This window comes from Salvia miltiorrhiza, chromosome 4 (genome assembly GCF_028751815.1).
Source record: "Salvia miltiorrhiza cultivar Shanhuang (shh) chromosome 4, IMPLAD_Smil_shh, whole genome shotgun sequence".
NCBI classification, from domain to species: domain Eukaryota; kingdom Viridiplantae; phylum Streptophyta; class Magnoliopsida; order Lamiales; family Lamiaceae; genus Salvia; species Salvia miltiorrhiza.
Window position 1 is genome coordinate 18,197,131 of NC_080390.1, and position 13,788 is coordinate 18,210,918.

The window sequence follows — 13,788 nt, forward strand, 5'->3', positions numbered from 1 at the left end:
CTGCAAAACACAGCAGCACTGTAATTTCCATCATCTGCAACACAAATAAGAACACCCATAATCAAACCAACTAGACCGGCGAAAACAAGAAACAAAGAAACAAAAAATAAAGAATAAGCAGAACAGAAATACAATTAAACAAACTGTGGGTTGCCTCCCACAAAGCGCTCTGATTAACGTCTAGAGCTCGACATCAGCTTTCATTCAACTGTCAGGATTGTGAGAGCTTGAGACTCCACCACCATCGGAGGGCTTTGCTGCTCATAATACGGCTTCACGCGATGACCGTTTACTGTGAAACTTTCATTAGTATTCTCGTTGTAAAGCTCTACTGCACCATGTTCAAACACCTCCCTTAGCAGAAAAGGGCCACTCCATCTAGATTTCAGCTGCCAGGAAACAACTTCAGTCTTGAATTAAATAATAACACCTTCATTCATGGGCAGAGCTTCTTGTGAGAAATATGGCGATCATGCAGCCGCTTCACTTTGTGTTTGTAAATCCGAGCGTTCTCATACGTCTCATTGCGCAGTTCATCCAATTCCTCCATTTGTAGCGTGCGTTGTTTCACTGCGGTGTCCAGATCGCAATTTGCTGCTATAATTGCCCAGTATGCCTTGTGCTCAATCTCTACCGGCAAATGACACGCCTTGCCATAAACGAGGCGGTACGGGCTCATCCCAAGCACTCCTTTGAAGGCAGTTCTGTACGCCCAAAGTGCATCATTAAGTTTTGCAGACCAATCCTTGCGCGATGGCTGAACTGTTTTCTCCAAAATGCCTTTAATCTGCCTGTTGCTCATTTCACCTTGCCCAGATGTTTGCGGGTGATAAGGTGTGGCCACCTTATGCGTAATCCCATTCTTCTTCAAGAGCTTTGAGAACAGTTTATTGCATAAATGCTTTCCTCCATCACTGATGATCGCCTTGGGAAATCCAAATCTGCAGAGAATGTTTCCCTACACAAACTTGAGCACCACATTAGCATCACATGTCCGCGTGGGGATAGCTTCGACCCATTTGCACACATAATCTACAGTAAGCAACATATACTCAAATCCATACGAAGCAGGAAATGGACCCATGAAATCGATGCCCCACACATAAAAAATTTCTACAATCAATATATTATGGAGGGGCATTTCATTCTTGCGTCCTAGATTTTCCACTCTCTGGCATCTATCACACGCTAGATAAAAAGTATGAGCATCTTTAAACAGAGTGGGCCAGAATAAACCAGATTGCAGAACTTTATGCGCCGTCTTCTGTCCCCTAAAATGGCCACCACAATAAGCTTCATGGCACATACTCAGAACTTTCTACTGCTCTTCTGCCGGTACACACGGTCTAATGGCTTCATCTTTTCCCAGTTTGAACAGGTGTGGAACTTCCCAATAATAGTGCCTGCACATAGCAAGAAACCTTTTCCTTTCCTGGGATGTCAGATTTGGTCTTAATTTTCCACGTGCCAAATAATTCACAATATCCGCATACCAAGGCACATAAGTCATTTCATAAGTGTGCTCAAAAGGAAAAGATTCATGAATAGTTTTGTGACCAGATTCTATTGAATTATTTTCCAAGCGTGATAGATGATCTGCCACAGAATTCTCACTCCCTTTTCTATCCTTTATTTCTACATCAAATTCTTGCAGTAATAAAATCCAACGAATCAAACGCGGTTAAGCTTGTGTTTTAGTCATCAGATATCTCAAAGCAGCATGGTCACTATGAACAATTACTTTAGATCCAATAATGTAAGCACGAAATTTATCTAAAGCAAATACCACAGCAAGCAGCTCTTTTTCAGTTGTGGTGTAATTTATTTGTGCATTGTTCAAAGTTAAACTGGCATAATAAATCACATGCAATATTTTATCCACACGTTGACCTAACACAGCTCCTACAGCAGAGCTTGACGCATTGCACATAATCTCAAAAGGCAAAGACCAATCTGGCACAATAACCACATGTGTAGTACTCAACTTCAATTTAAGTAATTCTAAGGAAGACATGCAAGAATCATCAAAATGAAAAGGTACATCCTGAGCTAGCAGTTTACACAACGATTGACTTATTTTAGAAAAATCTTTTATGAAACGCCAGTAAAACCCAGTGTGGCCCAAAAAACTTCAAATTCCTTTCACATCAATAGGATGAAGCAATTTTTGAATTACCTCAACCTTAGCTCTATCAACCTCAATTCCGTGTTTAGACACTACGTGACCCAAAACAATACCATTAGTCACCATAAAATGACTCTTTTCCCAACTCAAAGTGAGGCCACTTTCAACACACCTCTGTAGGACTAAATCAATCTTAATCAGACAATCATTGAAAGACTGACCAAAAACAGAAAAATCATACATAAAAATCTCCACAAAATTACCAATCATTTCCGAGAAGATAGACATCATGCACCTTTGAAACGTCCCAGGTGCATTGCACAACCTAAAAGGCATCCTCCTCCATGCAAAAGTCCCAAATGGAGTGGTGGAGGCTGTTTTGATTTGATCTTCCGGCGCGATCGCGATCTAATAATATCCTGACAAACCATAAAGAAAACAATAAAAATCATGACCAACTAAGCGATCTAACATCTGATCAACAAAAGGGACAGGAAAGTGATCCTTTTTCGTGACAGCATTCAATTTTCTATAGTCAGTGCACATCCGCCAACCCGTGGATAGAGCGAGTCAGCACCAACTCCCTTTTGTCATTACGAATGACCGTGATACCTCATTTCTTTGTCATTACGAATCTTCGTTGGCCATCTCGCTTTAGCGTAGCTCCCTCCTCGAGGTTGATTCTGTGCATGCACGTGGCTGGACTAATACCACGAATATCCGCCAAACTCCATCCAAACGCTGCCTTATTTCTCTTCAACACCACTAGCAACGCGTATTCTTGCTCCTGAGACAGCGCAGCTGATAAGATCACCGGCTTCTCCTCTACTTCTTCTAAGAACACGTACTTGAGATTTGCAGGGAGTTCCTTCAGCTCCAACTCGGGTTTCTTGGACCCCCACCGGTTCATCCAGAGGAAGCGTGGCATTGAAAGCCTTTTCCATCTCTTCAGCTTCTCAAGCTAACTCCTCCATATCAGCTGATCCTGCAAAAACTTCCACACACTCTTGCTCTTGCACAAATACCGTCTCGACCAAGCCATCAGTAGCATCAATATATGAGCATTCATTAATAAAATTTGCAGATGGCATCGCACGACTACTATGCACAGAAAAAGACACAGACTCCCCTAATACAGTCATTTTAATAGTTCCATTCTTAACATCAATCAATGTGTTAGTGGTCGCCATAAATGGTCTTCCTAAAAGCAGTGTGTGCTCTCTACCATTTTCATGCACCTCCCCAATCTCAAGAACCATAAAATTAACGGGACAATCAATCCCCCAACTCTCACCAAAATATCCTCTACTATCCCACGAGGATATCTAACAGACCTATCAGCAAGCTGCAAACACATGCGAGTGGGTTTCAAATTACCTAACTCTAATTGTTTAAAAATAGAGTAAGGCATCAAATTAATTCCTCTACCCAAATCTAACATACCAGTAGCTTTCTTACCATTCCCCAAAGTAATATTAATCACAAAGCTACCTGGATCGCGTTACTTCGGTGGCAAGGGCTGTGCATGATAGAGTTTGCAACTTCTGAGACCAGAACCTTCTCATTGTCCACGAACTTTCTCTTCTTGGAAGCCAACTCCTACGCAAGGACATTCCTGATCACATCTAGGAGAGGCAATGTTGTAGAAATCTGCAAACTGTTGATCCTGCTTTTCATTCCTCAACCTGCTAGGGAAAAGGATCAGTGGTCGATATGGCGTAGTGGACTTGTGAAGTTTCAGCTCCTTCTCTTTCTCCATCTCTCCATCTTTTGGCTGCATCTGTTGTTCTACCTTCTCTTCCCGGCAGTTGCTCTTCAATTTCCCATCAGCAGGCTTTTGCACTTTATTATCCACCATCTTGCCATTGCGAAGAACAGTAACAGCTTGAGCCTGATGAGCCTGCAATGGCTAATCGTGAAGTTTCCCGGGCTGCTGCTGCTGCTGCAACTAGTTCAGAGTTCCTGACAGCTGCCCTACAGTTGTCTCAAGGTGTTTGATGGTAGCTGCCTAAGACTCCATATTCTGCTTGCTGATCTCCATAAAAGATTGCATAGTCTCCTCCAGAGTCTGTTTCTGCTGTGGAATCTGCTTTGATACTGCGGAGCATTCTGAAATTATTGAGAATTCCCTTGCTGCATAGGGAACTACTGATACTACTGTGGGTACTGTTAGAAAAAATTCTGCTGTGGTGGAAAATTTTGCTGCCGCGGTGCAGAAAACTTTTGCTGCGGCGCAGTAAAATTCTGCTGCAGTAGAAAATATTGTTGTTGATTTTGATATCCCATTTGAGCTGGTCTACGGAATTGATTTCCTTGACTTCCTCCTGGAGCTTGAGTTCTCCACCCAGAATTCTACTGACCTCTCCATCCGCTATTGAAGTTCTGTTGGCCTTGATTATAATTTTGCCCAAATTGCGGTCTACTTTGAAATCCTTGTGCCGCATATACTTCAGCTTCACCTTCTGGAGTATATTCTCCCATCCTATTGCATTCATTTACTCTGTGGCTAAAATCACCACAGATTCCACAAAGCTCTGCGCTGTGCTCAAGGACAGGAGGAGTTTCCATCTTGCTCATCTTGAGCTGCTGCAATTCTCTCATAATTGTAGCCATCTATTTCTAAAGCTCGCCAGTCGGTGCTACTGCGCTTGTCTCAACCCGTTTCCCACGGATTATCTTCTGTTGAGAACTCTTCGCTAACGTCTGAAAAATCTGATTCAGCTCTACAGCTGTGTTCCGGGCTATGTTTCCTCTGGCAGTACTATCCACGCACTATGAATTAGGAAGTCAGCCCCAATCCCTCATAAAAGAACTGACTCAACATCACAGGTGGAAGTTGATGTTGAGGGCACTGCCGTAGGAGCTCTTGAAATCTGTCACAAGCCTCATGAAAAGGCTCATCTGCTCCCTCTATGAAATTCATAATTTGTGTACGAATTTCATGCGTCTTATGATTTGGATAAAACTTGAGCATGAACTTCTCACAAGCTTCACCCCAAGTATTGATCGAATTTGGTGGCAGGGACAACAGCCAAGTTTGTGCTCTATCCTTTAATGCATACTGGAAACACTTCAACTTCAATTGATCTTCTGTGATATTGAAGAGCGAGAACGTCTGCACTTTGGTACAAAAATCCCTGACAAACTTAAGCGCATCTTCATTAGGCAGCCCATAATATAAAAGAAGAACTTTTGCATCATTAGGCTTCAAATATAGTTTTTTACTGCGGCAGGCGGAACTGGTGGCCTCAATAATAGGCCGCGCAAAATCTCCCATGTACTGAGGATTATTTTGTGCCATCTCTTCTTCCTCCTTTTCTAAGGACTGCTCGGAGTGGTCAGAATCAGAATCTGCTGTATCCTCCAGATTGGTGTCTGAATAGAAAGTGTCTGCTCTTTCACGCTCCTTTTCCTCAGAATTAGACTCAGATCCCTCATCTCCTTCTGCAAATAATTCCTTGCTGTAATTCTTTATGAAAATACCCACGTTAGTGTTGTCCAAATGAGACACTAGTTTTCTATTCAGACTACGGCGTCCCTGCATACACAACACTTAACACACGGATTAAACGCACCAGATGGAGAGAGTGACAGAAACAAGAAAAATAAAACAAACATAGCAAATAAACACAGAAATAAGGTGACACAATTAAAACGCCTAAAATTGTCCCCGGCAACGCCGCCAATATTTGACTCAACCTAAACACTATGCTAAATTGACTCGCAATCGTACGAGGTCTATTGTAGTGTGTAAGCTAACCCAAGTCGTGTCTCAAGGAAGATTCAACAGGGCACCTAATTGTATCACAGCGAAAGTAGTAAATTTTAGGTTTGATTATTATAATTAAACTAATGCTTGTAATTGAGAACTCAACTTAAAACTAAATGACTCAACCCAAAACACCTAAGGGATTGACTCACAATCGTACGAGGTCGTCCTAGTGTAATAAGCTAACCCAAGTCGTCTCTCAAGGAAGGCTAAACATGGCTCTGATCATGCTACGCACAGAAAACGAGAAATAACCTAAACACTCTAATCAGAAGGTTGGGTCTGACATTCTCTCTCCAGTTAACTAATTCGTAATTAAAATAAAGCATATAAATTTATCTAGGTGAAAGATAGGAAGCAGGTAAAGAAAGCAATAAGACAACATAAAAAACTAGGGTTCTAATCTAACAATCTAAAAACCAATAATTAAATCCAAAATCATAAAGCAACAATTATCTAGGCAAAGAAAATAAACAAGCATTCAAATCTATGGCAAACACTAATCATGATTTTTCCTAAGGAACATGTAAATTAAAAGCGACACAAATTCAACGGAGTATTACTTTAACAAATCAACCAACAATCTAACCATACTAACTAGGCAATAAGATTAACAAAGCATAAATCAATGCTAAATATCATTATCAAAACGTATTCAATTATCTAGGAAAAGAGCAACCAAGAAAGCTTGTAGAATTCGATAAATAAATAGATAGAACTTACAATTGATTCAAGGAAACGACGATCTAGCGTAATCCGAGAGTTTCTAATGTGTTTCTCCCTACCAAAACTCTAAGGAAATACAGTAAAAATGGAGCTGGAGGCCAAAACCCTAAAAAATGGGTTTTAAACCCTCAAAAATGTTACTGGCAGACCGCGCAGACGGCCATGGCCGTCCGGACGGCGGCCGCTGTCGGGCGGCGCCGCCGCCTATGCCCTTCGGCCACTGCAATGCGCAGTGTTTTTGTTTTGGTCCGTTCTCCCTCGTTTCAAGTCGGATTTTAGATCCGTTTTTGCCTACGAACTCGTATCGAGACGAACTTCGATTCTTCTTCAGACCATTCATCTAAATTCTGACTTTAGTTTTTCCTCATATCAATCAATTTGAGCATAAAATCCTGAGACAACAAAATTAGCACAAAAGCTCAAATCAATCAACTCTTGAGTGAAAGAGACCAAAATAAAAGTCAATAAGACGCAAACACCCACAAATTCATCACAAAATAGGGCTAAACACTAAACTCAGAAATGACAAGGCAGGAAAGAACAAAACACAAATACCGATGCAGAAATAAACTATTAAACTCTAGGCAGAATTAAATGATAAAGTAAATGCTACTAGAAATGAAATGCTACTAAGCTAAGAATTTAAATAACTGTAAATAAAAACTTCTAATCTAAATTGACAGAAATGAAATTGCAAATTGAAAGAGCAACATAATTCATTCAGATTCAAAGAGGTTAAAGTAAATAAGAAATACCAATAACGTCGCGAGAATGGAATCACTGTCACTGATTACAACTTCGAAAAGGAAAATGAAATCAAAACAAAAATGAAAAGCTAACTAGAACAGATTCTCGAAAAACTCAAAATAACCGAAATAACTCTAACTACTGCCTAAACAAACTATCACAGTAGACAGGCAAATAGAATAGGAAGAAGATTTAACTAAAACTAAACTCAAATAGCAGCAAATAAAATTCAAGAGGAAAAATTCAAATAATGCAAACGACTGATCCTAGGGTAGTAAATTCATTAACTAAATCCACGTAATCAATCTATTAATCCTATTAACCAATATAATCCAGTTATGATGAGAGATCACTTAATTAATCAATTACTCTCACTAGAGCAACAACGATCGTAGATTAGTAAATTCTCTATCTCCGCTAGGTCTCAAGAAAATCTACTAACTCGCAAAAGCACATAAGAATAGCTCTCTATGATCCACCTATCTCCGCTAGGTCTCAAGGTTAAGATCATATCATACATTCCAGAATTCGCTAAACAGTTATCTCAGCTAGGTCTCAAACCGAATAGCTACACATGCAAACTATATTGGCCCAGATAATTCACAATAATTCAAGCACCAAGAATTATGAATCATAAACTGGAAGGCAAATATGTATTAACCAATAAATCATATGAATTCAATTAACTATTCAAATAATTCATGCACTGCTTTGATTAATCATGGTAAGGATTATTTATAATTCCATATTGATGATTTTATGTGATCTACAACACACCATATAATCTATAGTATGAGATAAATTGGACTATTATAGGATTACACAATAACAATATTTCAAATAGAAGAATCGCAGTGAACTAAGGAATCAATGTATACAAGCATAAAAGTGTTGCCTTCAGTATACAACCTTTCAATTCTCCCACTTATACTAAAGCAAACTTTTAGTATACAATGTGACTGATAAATTGATAATATCCTCTAGCTAATACAAAATATCTTCCACTTATACTAATATTTAATTTAGTATAGGGAGGTCACGAACTATAAGGCCTTCAACATGCTTGTTGAACACCATACCTGGAAGACTCTTCGTGAAGGGATCAGCCAAATTATCAACTCCCGCAATGTGCATCAAAGCAACATCACCATGCTTGACCACAGATCGAATGTAATGGTACTTGCTGTTAGGTCCGGGGGTCTCGAATAGCTGTATGGGGGGGGGAATACACCTATAGGCTATTTTTATGACTATCTACTGACCTCAATCAGAGGGATCTCAGTCAGAGATTAAAACGAAACTTTACACGCAAACAAAGACTCATGTTTTACTGAAATCAGTTTTGACCAACAGAGTTGACGACTGATACTGAAAGCTCTTCAGTAATGAGTTATCAGTTAAGTTATTGGAACTTAACTGATTCAAATAAGGGCTTCAGTCAGTGTTTGCAAAGATAGAGATGATATCGCTCTTCCTTACTATCAGAGGATAGTTCAGTCAGATTGATATCATACGCAGCGGAAATTAAACTTAGTTTCACAATAGCATCGGTGGAGCAAGTTGTTGGATTAAGGTTTCTCTTTGCTGTTAGTCAGTGTTCAGTTTTATCAATTGAAATAGCACAAGTATGAATGTAAAACTGAAAGCTGTAAATAACACAGAGACTTTTACGTGGTTCGCAAAAACCCTTTCCTACATCCACGGCTGGTTGATCAGACCAACAATCCACTCCGCAAGTGCTTGCCTGGTGCACTGCAAACCGTACCCGTGTGCTTGCCTGGTGCACACAACCGTAAACTGAAGATAACCCCTCTTCAGCACCCACACACCTCGCGTAGGATTTCCCTGCTAAGCACACCTCGTGCTCAGACTTTTCACTCAGAGTTTAGAGTACCTTCCTGAACTCCGAATCACTCAAACACTCTTATGGGGGAGAGGTTTAAACGAGTGCCAACTATACTTACAAAGAACAAGTTCTTTGAAGCAAGTTTGACCTTTGGCTTCTGGGTAAACAGATATATGCCTAGGGTCTAAAGAATGTATGTAATCAGCAGTGACTGATTTTGGCTTTGGAATTCTCTTCTTCGATTCAAGCTTTGGGCGATTTAAGCTTTAGGCTGAGTAGCAATTTCGGCAGAGCTTCAGCTTATGTTGTTGAATCGGTGAAGGTTGAAGTGATCCTCGAGCGCTATTTGTAGGAGAACTCTTGAATAGATCCGTTGGCGTAAATCATCCTCAAGATTTCTTCCGTTGGAGAGCAATTCGAATTTGGGCTGAGGCTTCAATCTTCGAGGTTCCTTGTCTGTGTGGAAACGGCTCTCTTTGATGGACAGGAGACGTGACATCTCTGAAAAGTAACCACCAGATGGGAATGACCTCTGCAGAGATAAGATATTGATATCTCTGCATTTAATGCGGATGTACTTGTGCGTACGTGGATTCCTCTGAACGTTGGAAGATCAGCCCTAGTAGGAATGTTCAACTGATACTTGACTTTAGTATCAGTCCATTGCGCGCATTAAATAATCAATCTTCAACTGATTCTTCAACTGATACTTCAGTTGGTATCTGCAGTCTTCAGTCTTCGGTCTTCGTTCTTCAGTCTTCAGTTTTCAGTCTTTGACACCGCAACTAAACTAGAAACGAACTCTAACACTTGAGTTCAAAACGATTCTAGTCTATTACAAATAAGTCCTATGAATTTTGGTATCATCAAAACAAGGGTTAGGATATTCCACAAGGTTCCCAACAATTTCCCCCTTTTTGATGATGCCAAAACCACACAGCAGTTCTAGACAACAAAAAGACTGAACTCACATCACAAGTTCTAAACAAGGGGTGAAAATAGTTCCCCCTTAACAATAGAACCTAAACAACTTGTACTTAGAGCTAGAACGAAAACAGTTCTAAAAACAGAACTAAAAGAAGACAGAAAAACCATAATCAGAGCCTGGACAAAGAGTCATTGTCTTCAGGTTGAGATCAAAAAGAAGTTCATTTCATTAATAAAGACTGATAAGCCATCAGTCGAGGTACAGAGCAAGACTTACATTGGAGTAAAAAGAAAAACAAAAACATCATGGAAAACCCATGGACTCCAGCAGTCTGCTTGGCTGCGCCTTGAACTTCTTGATCTTCATCTTCTGTCTTCGTGTCTTCATGTTCCTAAGCTTGTTCCACTCTCACTTGTGTTCCGTTGAATTGAGGTCTCATCTGAAACGTCATCCTTCTGACTTCTGGTGATCCTTTGTTGTTCCATCATCAGTCAAGAGTTAGAGGACAGGAGCAATCTAAAGAAAAGGTTTCTCTCTGACTTCTGAATTTCCCAACTTTTCCCCTTTTTGGCAACATCAAAAAGAGAGATGACGATGGAGGCTATGATCAGACGGTACCTAACTCCTAGTCTCAGAAGTTCGTGAGAAGATTTGAGAATATAGTGAGTCCGGATAAACAGAAGAGGGGGACGTCAGTGGTGGGGTGAGGAGAGGAGGGAGACGGAGAAGCGGATGAGGACAAGAAAACGTAGAAGGCGGAAGATAGAAGAAGGCTGCCTTGGAAGAAGGAGAGGGCTGCCGTAAGAGGAGAGGGATCAGGTTAGTGAATTGGAAAGAAAGAGAGAAGAGGGATGGGCGTGAGAAGGAAGAATCGAAGCGGTGGCAAGCTGAGAAGACTAACACCGTCGACTCGCCGACCCAAGGTCTGTGAAGAATAGACCTGGTGCGGCTGAAGATGCCAGGCCAACAACAAGAGAGGTCTCGTTGTTTGTTGCAAGCCAGGGAGGAGCACGAGATATGCTGATAAGGAATATCTCCTCCAGAAGCAGTAAAGCTTCTTGGCGCCAGGCATGAGAATGAAAGACACTCGCTTCGCTGGATACAAGTGAGGGTAGAGCAAACTTTGACGCCTGGAGAGACGTTGAGATCCAGTGGAAGGGTCCGGTGAAGACCAGGTATGTGAGCGTCATTCTTCCACTCCATGACTTTGCAGTCATAGATTTCTCCTTTAGTCGGAACAAATTTTCTCTGCAACTTTTGAAACAATTGAAACTTTTTCTCACAAGTGAAGGCTGTGGAGAGTTGTTAGTTGATGCAGAAAAATCGTGAAGACAACATGGTATAAATAGACAAAAAGTGAACCAAGTAGAAGATGAAAGGTTTTTCGAAAACTTGTGCCTAAAATGCAATTGAAGAGAAAATTACGTCCGCCGTCACTGTGAGGGACTGTGTTTTCTAAAAAGTTGAAAGGCATCATTACATACTGTCATGTCAATGAGCTTTTCAAGAAATTTTATTGCAGAGGCAAAAAGGTTGGAAGGATTTTTGGCAAAAAGATCAGGACAAGTTCAATCAAAACATGATTTTCACTTTATAAAAATCTTGTCCTTCACGGATATTCCATTTTCCAACAAATCCAACAATCAGTTAAAGTTTTTAAAAGAAACTGATCAGTTAGAGAAAAGATTTTGAAACTAAAAACTTAAGGCTCATAACTGAAATAACTGATTTTGAAAGGTAAGCATTTAAAATACTTACTGATCAACTGATCATAGTAGTCAGTTGATACCACGAGATCCTGGTTGAATCAACAGGATGACTTCTTCTTCAGATGAGCATTCGGACTTCATTGCTTTCCACGTCGGCGATCGTAGAAGCAGCAGTTTGGTTGACCACCAGTCAGCATGACTGTTTGAGAAAATCTTCAAACACAGCATCACTCTTCAGGGTTGATGAGGCCGATCTTTGCACAAAGATCATTGAACCTCTCTTCTGGAAGAGCCTTGGTCAGCAGGTCCGCTCTCTGAATAGCAGTGGGAATCCATTCCACAGAGACATTTTTCTTTTCGACATGATCACGAATGAAGTGATGTCGAATCTCAATGTGCTTTACTCTGGTGTGATGAACTGAATTCTGGGAGATTGCAATAGCACTGGAGCTGTCGCAAAAGATAGGAACTTCCTTTTCGTCGATCCCATAGTCCTTTAGTTGATGGACTAACCACAGGATTTGTGAGCAGCAGCTTCCGGCAGCAACATATTCAGCTTCAGTTGTAGAGGTGGCGACTGAAGTCTGCTTCTTTGAAAACCAAGAGATGAGCTTGTTGCCTAGGAATTGACATGTTCCGGAGGTTGATTTGCGATCAAGCTTGCATCCATCGAAGTCTGAATCTGAAAATCCGGTGAGCTTGATGTCGTCGTCTGCTGGATACCACAATCCTAGATTGGGTGTGCCTTTGAGATATATCTCAGAATCCGCTTAGCTACATCCAAATGAGCTTCCTTAGGATCTGATTGATATCTTGCACATACCCCGACTGCAAATGCGATATCTGGTCTGCTCGCAGTCAAATACAGCAAAGATCCAATGATTTCTCTGTACTTCTTCGAAGAAACAGATTTTCCTTCTCAACCTGGATCAACTTTCCAGTTTGTGTTCATCGGGATCTTGACTGACTTCATGTGCTAAATACCGAACTTAGCTATCACCTTCTTGGCATACTTGGACTGGCTGATCAGTATTCCTTCGTTGGTCTGCTTGACTTGCAATCCGAGAAAGAAATTCATTTCTCCCATCATGGACATTTGAAACTTGTTGGTCATGATGTCAGCAAACTTCTTGCACATGCGTTCGGATTTGGATCCGAAAATTATGTCATCGACATAAATTTGAACAAGCAAGAGATCATCTCCTTCTTTGAGAGTGAATAGAGTTCTGTCCACAGATCCCTTTTTGAGGCCTTGTTCAACCAGATACTCCGAGAGAGTATCATACCACGCTCTTGGTGCTTGCTTCAACCCATAGAGCGCTTTCTTCAGCTTGTACACCTTTTCTGGTCCAGCAACCTCAAACCCTGGAGGTTGTTCTACATAGACTTCATCTGTGAGCACTCCTTTGAGAAATGCGCACTTGACATCCATTTGGTGTACCTTAAAACCTTTGTGAGCTGCGAAGGCTAAGAAGAGTCTGACTGCTTCCAATCTGGCAACTGGGGCGAACGTCTCGTTGTAGTCGATTCCTTCTTCTTGACTGTATCCTTTAGCCACTAGCCTTGTTTTATTTCTCACAACGTTTCCTTCTTCGTCTTCCTTGTTCTTGAAAATCCATTTCAAGCCAATCACCTTTGCATCGTCTGGTCGATCCACAAGCTCCCAAACTGAATTTCGGTTGAATTCATTGAGTTCCTCTAGCATTGCGATGACCCACTCAGTAGACTTCAGAGCTTCTTCAATATCCTTGGGCTCTGTAGTTGATAAGAAACAGCTGAAATTCTTATCTTCATTGATGCAGTTCTGATTGATGTCGAAGACGAGGTTGCACATTGATCTCCGAGTCTTGACGCCATCTGATGGTTCTCCAATGATGTTCTCCTTCGAGTGGAGTTCAAACCATCTTCGATACTTCTTGATTTCATCTGAGGAAGGTG